Here is an 11,879-nt window from a genome sequence, read left to right as displayed (position 1 = left end):
TTCCTTCATGTAGAGTACTGTATCCATTAGCAAAATGAGGTCATAGTGACATCATTTTATGTTTTAAAGATTTGTACTTATTTTGAGCTCAGTTTCTATCTATTTGGCTCTGAATATAGGTTGTTTTATCAAACACTCACAGAGTCATAAAAAATGTTTCAAAGAAACCAAAATATCTATATAGATTGTTACCCCATGAATATAAACAGATTTACAGAACTCATGGATTGTAATTTTGCCCATACCACCATTGGTGGTTTTCTTTTTACATATTTTGTGACTTAGGACAAAATCCTTGTTAGCATCATTTAATAGCAACCACTTAAGGTCGACATATATATTTTAACAGAATTGAATTCATATGTAAATGAGCTGATATGATTTTTAGGCCATAAAAAAGCCTTTATACCTTCACTTCTTGCATTGGTGACATCATGACTTGATCATGTCTGAATCGGTCCAGCCATAAATCCAAATAAAGGTGTTAGCAAGATTACACAAAACCACTCAACATAGTCAAATTATATTTGGTTATCATATTTGTATGCATATTTAGATGACTTGATTACATTTTCACACCATTACAGCAATTTAAAGTTTTTTTTACATTTATGAATAACTTTTTTAATAAAAATATGTTAGCATGTTTTAGCAAAATTCACTTGAGAATACAATAAATGAATTTTGGAGGTTTTGATTTAATTTGGAGTTGATAAATCAATTGTTTTTTGGTGGGGTTGATGTTACTGAAGGTGATAAATCATTCGTTTTTTAGTGGGGTTGATGTTATCGAGGTTGATAAATGAATTGATTTTTGTTGGGTTTTATGTTTCATGGCACAACAACACATGAAGCTTATATTGTGTTGTTGAGTAAAGTGCCTTGCCCAAGAACACACAACAGTTGTCAAAACTGGGTTGATTTGTTGGTGAGGGTTGGTGGTGAGAACAACCAAACCCATACTCTTCAGATCATGTGTCCAGGTCTTTGGCCTCTGTATATTTTATTGGCAGTTTTTTTGTATATAAGTACTTAATGTTAATTGATTGGGATGTATAAAAGTTATGACTATTTTTAACCCCATATACCCCAAAGGGTGTATAGGGGGTTCAAGATGGTCTTTACATTCTTAACACATTCTGAAACTAACATGTAATGAATTTATTACCTGATGAGTAGCTTGTGCTAACTCTGTTAGCCAAAATGTCATCATTAGTGTACATTGTGAATCTCAGTTACTATTCTTGACCATGCAGATCACTGTTTACAGTTGTAGCAGTTACCTCCCTTGGATCCCTCAGGAATAAAGTAAAGAGCATGAAAAAGTGTACTAGAGAGCACGATAAGGACAACCTTGATGCAGATTTGTCATATTCTGATGGAAAAGAACTAAAAACATTTTAGAAAGTTCTTCAAATTCTATCACTCTCATTCACGTACATGTCATTCTCTTTTTGCATTTATAATAAGATAAAAAGACTGACTAATATTTAGTGAGTATTTTACTTTGACTTCAACTATTGATGATAATAATGTCTCCCTCCCAAGTTTTCAATCCCATTAACATATCAGATTGTTGAAATGTGGATTTTTCCAGGACAGCAGACGACTCTTTTTACAAATTTTCCATGCCTCAGAATGAAAGAGAGAGAGAGAGAAAGAGAGAGCTGGAGGGAGAGAAAGAGAGCTCTCTTCTTTGTTTGTTCAATTCAGCAATTGGAATGTAATCTTATTCTGTCATTCTTCAATTTGTTTTTGTTTTTTATCTTGATGTTATCACTGATGTGAATGGACTAAGTGTGACCTATACCTTTTTTATCAGCCAGTTTTACATACAATAATACAAGAGTAAACATGTCACTGATGTTGCCAATGGCATTGCAAGAGGTAGATGGAGTACGTTAAGCCTCTCAAGATTGATTATTTCATTTGCTGTGATTATATACCATACATGCTCGCTTATAAGAAAAGTCCAAATGCAAACTGTACCAACCCAGATCTGATGTATATTGTAGAACAAACAACATAGATTCTAATCTGCAGGCACATTATGCTATGGCAGATCAGGATCATTATTGTTTGCATTTTGACTAAATTTATAAGTGAGTATATATGGTAAGTAATGGCTACAAAGTGAAAATAAAGTTACAAAGTTTCTTCAAAATTTACCATCATATTATTCAGAATTTACATTCTTATCATTGTACATTTAAGCACTCATTTAAGAAAATGGCCAACAATGTTGCAGTGGATTATTTACCATGCTAATGTCATAATAAGTGTTATTTGAGTTTTGTCATTCTTAACAGTTTTAGAGAATATTTTCAATCCTACATTTAAGATTTTATTGAAATCAGTTTCCTTGTATTGAGTTAGTTTAGTGTTGGATTAATTGTTTTTAAATTATCGGTCTCATTAAAATATTTATTGTTCACAATAATAAATATGGCCAATAGATTTATTACTTAGTTAAATTTGGCAAAAATCACCCGCTACAAAATAAAAATGTGCTTTGTTCAATTATAGACTTTTATTAATTTTTGTTTTGAACATGAATGACAAAATGAACTAAGTGGTGGCTACTGATAGCAACTGAGATCAATGACACCTCTTGCTAGTGGTACCCTGTCATAGCAACCACAATCAATGACACCTTTTGCCAGTGGTCCCCTGTCATAGCAACCACAATCAGTGACACATATTGCCAGTGGTACCCTGTCATATAAGCAACCAAGATCAATGACACCTCTTGTCAGTGGTACCCTGTCCTATCAACCAACATCAATGATGCCTCTTGCCAGTGGTATCCTGTCATAACAACCACAATCAATGATGCCTCTTGCCAGTGGTACCCTGTCATAGCAACTGAGATCAATGATACCTCTTGATGGCGTTACCATGTTCCAAAAATTCAATAAATGGCTTCATTTTCATTCAGTAGAATTCATTACTCACTCTCACTGATAATATTAATAAGGAGTTCACTGCTTTGGACGATATTAATGTTTATACAGTGCTCTATTGATAATATTATTAAGGAGTTCAAATGTCCACTGCTTAGGATGATATTAATGTTCATACAGTGCTCCATTGATAATATTAATAAGGATTACACTGCTTTGGACCATATTAATGTTTATACAGTGTTCCACTGATAATATTAACAAGGAGTACACTGCTTTGGACAATATTAATGTTTATACAGTGCTCCACTGATAATATTAACAAGGAGTACACTGCTTTGGACAATATTAATGTTTATACAGTGCTCCACTGATCACTGATACTATTATTAAGGAATTCAAATGTCCACTGCTTTGGATGATATTAATGTTTATACAGTGCTCCACTGATAATATTAATAAAGAGTTCACTGCTTTGGACAATGTTAATGTTTATACAGTGCTCCACTGATAATATTAACAAGGAGTACACTGCTTTGGACAATATTAATGTTTATACAGTGCTCCACTGATCACTGATAATATTATTAAGGAGTTCAAATGTCCACTGCTTTGGATGATATTAATGTTTATACAGTGCTCCACTGATAATATTAATAAGGAGTACACTGCTTTGGACAATATTAATGTTTATACAGTGCTCCACTGATAATATTATTAAGGAGTTCAAATGTCCACTGCTTTGGATGATATTAATGTTTATACAGTGCTCCACTGATAATATTAATAAGGAGTACACTGCTTTGGACAATATTAATGTTTATACAGTGCTCCACTGATAATATTATTAAGGAGTTCAAATGTCCACTGCTTTGGATGATATTAATGTTTATACAGTGCTCCACTGATAATATTAATAAAGAGTTCACTGCTTAGGATGTTATTAATGTTTATGCATTGCTCCACTGATAATATTAATAAGGAGTACACTGCTTTGGACAATATTAATGTTTATACAGTGCTCCACTGATAATATTATTAAGGAGTTCAAATGTCCACTGCTTAGGATGATATTAATGTTCATACAGTGCTCCACTGATGATATTAATAAGGAGTTCAAATGTTCACTGCTTTGAACAATATTAATGTTTATACACTGATAATATTAACAAGGAGTACACTGCTTTGGACAATATTAATGTTTATACAGTGCTCCACTGATAATATTATTAAGGAGTTCAAATGTTCACTGTTTGGATGATATTAATGTTTATACAGTGCTCCACTGATAATATTAATAAGGAGTTCAAATGTTCACTGCTTTGAACAATATTAATGTTTATACACTGATAATATTAATAAGGAGTTCACTGCTTTGGACAATATTAATGTTTATACAGTGCTCCATTGATAATATTATTAAGGAGTTCAAATGTCCACTGCTTTGGACAATATTATTGTTTATACAGTGCTCCATGAATGGCAATTGTGAGTGCCCACAGTTGCCAATCAATCCTACAGCAGAAATAATGGGAAGTATATTTTTTTAATTAAGCAAGGCAGCATCTCAGTGTAATGCCATAGTGCTATAATTATTTTCTTTAGCTAAATAATGGAAGAGACAATTAAGTCAATTTAATGATATAATATTACTGCATAATCAGTTTGTATTCATTTTTTCCATTTTCAAATGATAAATACTTTCACCTGTCCTCATTAACAGTGCAATGTAGATAAGAATGGACAAGCATATGCCAAAAAAGACTGGAGTTAGAAAGGAATACTGCAGTGAATCCTAAATAATTGCCCTGCCTATATCTGCAGTTACAAAATTAAAACTCACTAAAACCTAGAACCCCATTTCTAGTCAAAATCACTGAATTTTATGTCTGCAAATATAACCCATTACACTGCATACTTTTCAAATTCTCAAGCAAATGTTTTGAGATTCTATAGCAAAGTAGTTTAACTGCAGAATTTTGTAAAACCTAATATACCTGTGAAAAGCAGAATTTGAAAGCATTGGTCAGTCACTGTTTCAGTGATGGAAGCAGATTTATTTGGTCTGGGTTTAAGGGTATCCTATAGCAGTATTGCATTGGACATTATGCCTGTTGTTTTTAAGCAGATACATACAAAACAAAAACGAAATTCTCAGGTATTTCATTTTCATTTTTGTGCAGTTGTTACACAAACATTAGCATACAGGATTTGGGTCCTTGTGAATTTTTATTTATCATTTTTTACTGAAACTTCATGGACTGATTCTTAAATTAGAAGAGTACATATGGGATCAGAGAAAGGAGGTTAAAGGTCATTGTGAACATTCATAATGTTGCCTTAAAGTTAAATAATGAGAGTTGACTTCTGTGGTAGATACCGATACTTCCTAGAGGTTGCAAAGTTTTGGTTGTGTCTTCTCCAAGGTGGCGATTACTATTTCCAAAATGAAATGTTTGGTTTGTACATATAGCAGACATGATAGATCTCATTTACAGAGTGTATATTTATTCTGGATAATTTAAACTGATATACATGATTCTGATTGGTCAATTTCTTCAGCTCTTTGTTATGTGAATAAAGTTACTGCTGCTGTGAAGATATGTTGTCAAGAAGCTTTATGGATGGGAATGGGAATTTATGAGATAAGTTTTCTATCAGTAGTGAATGGGATCTTCTATGCTTATTGTTGAGATGATCAGAGATAGAAACGTGTAACAAAAACTGTGCATGCTTTTGTGATACCTTTATAATGTAGTTATTAAACTGGACTAATAAGGTACACCAAAATGGACTGTTTACCCATATACTTCATCCATTATTTAGAAGTAAATATAAAGCGATAACCCTTTGTACAATCATCATCCACCGATAAACTTGCTGATACAGTGATTATCATGCCAACCCTAAGGTTATTTAGTGCAGATGCTATGCAAGTGAAATGTCTTTCCCAGTGACAAACACAGCAGCTGATTTTGGTCCAGGTCTGGTGAGGATTTGAAGCCTCAACCCTATAAATTTGGGTCCAGTAAATGTGTCAATAAACTAATGATTTTAATTAAAATAATAACATTTACACACACACGCATGATTAGTGATGGTTCTTTCTGTTCTATATTTGTTAAGTTTTTGTCCCACAGGCAAGTGACTGTTCAAATGTATTTGTTAGGCTCCAAAATTGTGTGCAAAGTGTTTCTTTCATGTTTGAAAACATGTAAATGGAATAAAATTTAAACAAGGTGTCAAATTTTTTGCTTCAATGTTTTTTCATTGTATCACAGAGCTTGTATTTAACATAAAAACGAGTACTAGGTAATTAAGCTGATTCTTTTTTAATTTTACACTAATTAATACCGTGAGTTCTGGGAGTTCTTTTGACCTGCTGTGACATTGATCATATGCCATCTTTGAAAAGCAATCAACAAGCACCTTGGAAAATAATAAGTAGAAAAACAAACCTGCTGTTGAGTTAATACTTTAATAGAAGTAATACATAACCCATTGCCATGGTGCAACTTGCTCATTTTTTGTGCTGAAAATAAAACCACCTGCTTATTCTGAATATATCTTACCATATAGTGGAGAACTGTTAATTAGACATGTTTACTCATGCACCTCACATGTACAGGCATCAAACAGTCATCTTTTTTAAGGATGCCATGTTAATGAATGTACATCGAATTTGTGACCAGAGAAAAATTGCTAATACTTTGCCACACTGTGGTCTTCCCTCATCAAATATTAACTTACTCGTCATTTCCCTTTTCATCATTTATCCCATAACAGGGCTTATTCTAGGGGTGCCACTGATGACTTTGCAACATTCTCTCTCCATTTTGTCTTGTTCTTTACTTCTCTTTGGGACTGTGCAAAGCACTCTTTGATGTTATCTTTCCATCTTTTCTTCTGCCACCTCATTTATTCTTTCCTCTCACTAAGCCAAATAAGGATGAAATGTGACTATACCATTTTAGTTTGCATTTCTTTAATCTCTTGGTCATCTGTGTGACTCTTACCCACCTTATCCTAGATCATGGTAGATCTCATCTGTTTCTCTGTTGTCTGATCTTACATCAACTGGTATGTCAATTTACAGTTATTCTGGTTAAGATTTTTCATGACTTCCTTACATTGGTTCTATAACCACCTTTCCATCACTCTCTTTAACATCTTCTTTGGGTACCAGGTTCCAGTCACAGGTTAGTTCCTCTAGCTGACCAGTCAACCAGCCACATGTAATCTTGTACTGATTGCTGATTATTTCCTAGTCATCACTCATATGCATCACAGTATGGGGATCGGAACTGGATTGAGTTCTTCCCTTTCCCATTTCTACCATCACATTGTGCAGGAATGGGATTCTGAGCACTAGGTTCAGTCTAGGAAAGGGAATTGAATCAGTATCCCCAGTTCCCTGTTGCCCCTATGAATACCGCATCCTGGACTTGTGTACTGCCATCACTTCTGCATCAGATGGCTTCAAAACATCAAGACAAGTGGTCTCATCATCACACTGGATCTTCTAATACAAGCAGAGCCCCTACTCCCCACTGTGAGCTATGAGTGTTGGTGCATACTGCTCCTATGTCATCTCCACCCCTGAGGGACATGGTGATGCCCAGCCACTCTCCTTTTTGGAGTGTACTAGACAACTTCAATGAGTTCAATGTAGAAGCAGCTCCACTGATGCCCTCTATCAGTCCCACTGGTTCCTCTCAGTTGAATAAGGAGGAGATCTGGTCATTGGATAAGGCAAACAATAAAGTTAACCATCTCTTCCCATTGGACTTGTGCCCAAAACCATCTGATGCATAGTGCAAGAAGATTCTTTCCATTTTGAAAAAAAATCTCAGGCTTGAAATGCAACCAGATTCCTACTTCGTCCTCATTCCTTCATGACTGTGGAAATCTCAGAGGTTCTTTACAGGCCAAGACATAACTTGGTAATGTGGAGGATAGTCTGTTCCTTCTTATATGCTGGGCTTATGGTCCTTGTCTAGAGTTGCAGGGTACATTCCTTAAAGTGTCCTATTAATCTTCCCCATTTGAATGCTTGGATCATCCCAAGTTGATATCACAACTGGAGCCTGGGTATTCCTACCCATAAAGACAATTGAAGCTGTTGAAGAGTTGTTAGCAATCCATAGCTTCTCATTATGACCTCTTCTGAGCTACTTTGTTCAGTATGCTGAAGGAGTCCTCAATGAAAACAGCTGTATGTATGCTGGAGGCTGTGACCCAAACCTCCTGGCATTCACTCTCTGCCTCAATGGCATTATTGGTGGAATTTCCAGACATTTTCCATGGTGTTGTGCTGGATTCTTTGAAGGTCTTGCTTAACTATAGGAGAGACTTTCTGATCGTTGCATCTCGTTCATAATGTGGCATCCCAAGATCTGTAGGATCATCAGAATAGATACTTTACAGTCGCTCCTGGCCCATTGTAACCAGCATGGTAATGCAAATTGTCATCAGAGGCCATCTGCAATGTTTTTTCAACCAACACAGATTCAGTCAAATCCACAACCACAGTTTAAACCTCTTTGATACTTGGGTTCAGAGTATGGATGCTGAATTGCCCAAAGAAGGGGGGGGGGCAGCCCTAGGTATTGAAACGCTCTTCTGCCATGCATTCCTCTTCCAAATATTCCTGTAGGTGCTCATTTCAACTCTTATCAGAAACTTGGTCAAGCATCATAGACAACAGATCCTTCCAGCTGTGACTGAGGTTACCATCTAATTTTGTGAACAACCCTTCTGTCAAGGACCCTTATGTTTTCCATCCAATCCAGTCTGGTGAAATTAAAGGAAGAGGAGCAAACCCTTTTATAGAAAGGGGCAGCCATGAAGGTACCGAATGATCAGTTTCCTGCATTCTGCTTTGCAATCTTCCTTATCAAGCAAGAAGATTAAGAAATTTCCTCTCATTATCAGCTTCTCACATTTAAATGGTTTCTTCTGGAGGAACCTTTCAAGATGGGGACCACATCCTCAATTTTATATGCAATGCAGCCATCAGATTTATGTCATCTCCATTGAACCCTTCATGATGTCTGCTTGTACATCCTGATATTTTCTTCACATTGCAAATACCTCTAGTTTTCTTGGATGATGAAGTTTTTAAATTCTGGGTACTGCTGTTTGGAATGGCTTCCACACCTAGAGTCTTCATGTCAGTTATGGGAGTGTAGTGGCATATCTCTAATTACAGGGAATTCTGATTATCCAGTACTTTGACTCATGGCTGAACCACAATGTTCAGGTACAGTCCCTCCATCAGGATCTGCTCTGTTGCTGATCCACAGTAACTTGGTTTGTGTCATTTACATAGCCTCGAGAAGTTGGAACTCATTCTGTCTCAGGACTTCATCTATGTGTGGATGAACTTCCTTAGTAACCAAATCTTAGTCTGGTCCCATGAGTTTGAATAGATTGAATCCTGCCACTTCTAAAACTGTTATGAGTGAGAATATTGTTGTTGTCTCACCTTTACCTATCCCTATTGGGAACCTTAAAGGCCATTGCAGATCTGGTTCCATTAGGACATCATATGCACCCTTTCAGTTTCCCCCTATACTCAAAGGGGAAAACTCAAAGAGATTCTTTCTCAACTCTGATTTCACTAAGAAAAATAATAAATTTGATTGTTTCACTCAAGAACTTTTTTCAATAAGTATTGGCAAAATTTATTATCAAAAACTTCATCTGTTAGGATGTGGATTATCACATAGTGCAGTAATTGGAATGTTGACCAGTCATTAGCATGCTGACCAGTCATTAGCGTGCTGACCAGTAATTAGCATGCTGACCAGTAATTAGCATGCTGACCAGTCATGCAAGAGAACCATGATCAAATCCTTTTCTGAACAGAATTTCTTTTTTAGTGCTTTCTTTATGCCAGTATGTGCTTCCCTTCCTTGAAAAAGAGAATTATGTCTTCTATGTGATTCTACACAAAAACACACAAGAATGTAAATGGCAAACAGCCCACATTATTGTAAGAGACCTGCTACTTCAGTTTATTATGCACTTTGACTAGCCAGCACATATATAAAAAAGAAAATTTGCTTGTTCATGGATGAACCCACTTGATGAAATATATCCATTATTGACACTTGATACAAGCAGATATCCTCTATACCATACATGCTTTTGTTTGAAGATAACACAATTTAATACACTATGTTTAGAAGCACATGCAACCATGGAGATGTAGAATGGGTCCAGTAATGCTCTTCTGCATGCCATGAGAAGGACTCACGGTACTAATTCAGTTCCCATAGCAAACCTATGCAAACACCATGATATTAAAAACTCAATAACTTAAAATTTCTGAGTGCTCATGATCAAACCTATATTTATCAGAATAGATGAAACCTGGATGTCAGCTTCTGTGTAGAGGAACACATATGAGCCGTGGCATTTTCTGGACCTGCTTGTGTTTGAAACATGTGCTTTCAATTCTGCACCAAAGAGTCAGGTGCTAATTTTAGTAATGAGTGTTCCAAACTCAAGAGTGTTAAAGGACTGAAATTCCATCAATAAAACAATGTCTCTATTTCTTTTCATTTACAACTAGGATAAGCTCTCAAAAGAATCTTTTTCTTAAATATATTGACTTACGTTATTAACCAATCCTGGTCAGCCAAACCCATATATACTCTATTTTATGTTAACCCATTTCCAGGCTGGTTCCAATTTTTCCGTATCATTAGTACTGTGTGTCCAGAAGCATCTAACTAAAGGCAGTTGGCCCAGTCAAACCTGCAAATGGATATGGATTAGAATTCTACCATAAGACTAACCCATTTTGGCTGTCATGCTGTGTCAATAGGCAATGCACCTTATTCCTGTTGCTTAGGACTAAATATCATTATTGTGTTGCTTTGGTAAGACCAAACCAATCAGAACTGTATTTAGGTCTTATGATATAAAGGTGTTCATTGGCTACCCAACAAAACAGAAGAATCTGAATAGCAGGATACAGGAAATTTTCAGCAAAATTGGTTACCATGACGAAATCTCTGGGGTTATGATTGACAACAATTTGAAATCAAATAACAATATATTCTAGTCTAGTGTCACAAAATTAATTCATGTAAGTGTTTATTACCAGGTATGCAAAATGTGGTAATATCTACCAACCAAAACATAGGTCAATATATTACAAAAGATATATACATGTACAACCATGCCTATACTACTGTAATGTTATTTGAAGAAACACTTCAAAAATCCTTGCAAATTATTCTGCTTGCAAAGAAAGCTTCCAGACTCATCCTAGATAATGCTGAAAACATCCCAAATGCAATGAATGATATTCAACGTTAAGTGAACACATATTTTTGAGAAAGGCTACTCTTATGTTTTCAAACAATATGGCCCCAATACACCTCAGTGAACTATTTCATGCAAAAAAAGAAAGCAACACTCCCAGTTGGAGATCAATATCGGCTAACTCATTCTGTTTCAAAACCAAATAAAGAATTCCTTAAAATGTTTTCAGTACTCAGGGCCAATAATTTGGAACAGAATCCCAAAGGAAATTAGAGAAAATGCATTTAATTATAATTCAATTCATTTGATACAACGTGGAGCCTGTTTAACTTGACAAAGACATAACCTGAAAGTATCAATTCTCAAACCTTCATTTTTGTTTCCTCACCATTTTTATATTGTATGTGCCTTGATGGAGCATATTTTATAACATTTTACATTTTATTAAGTTCATAGCTAAATTTAGTTTGTTATTACTTACTACTAATTATTTCTACATAACTTTTATTTTGTTCAGTATGAACTTGTGTATTTTTTCATGCCCAAGGAAGAATTAAAATTTGTATGCATTTTCTTTTCTGTTTATACAGCTATGAAAGATGTGTGTACATATGTAAAAAGGAATAGAAGTCCACAACAAGGATTAGTTCCATTGTGCTACCCTCTTCAAATAAAGTAGTTAATTTTTTTATTTTTATT

This window comes from Sinohyriopsis cumingii, chromosome 13, assembly GCF_028554795.1.
Source record: "Sinohyriopsis cumingii isolate HCF-2022 chromosome 13, ASM2855479v2, whole genome shotgun sequence".
Classification (NCBI taxonomy): domain Eukaryota; kingdom Metazoa; phylum Mollusca; class Bivalvia; order Unionida; family Unionidae; genus Sinohyriopsis; species Sinohyriopsis cumingii.
The sequence above is the reverse complement of the archived record's forward strand: the minus strand, read 5'-3'. Positions refer to the sequence as shown.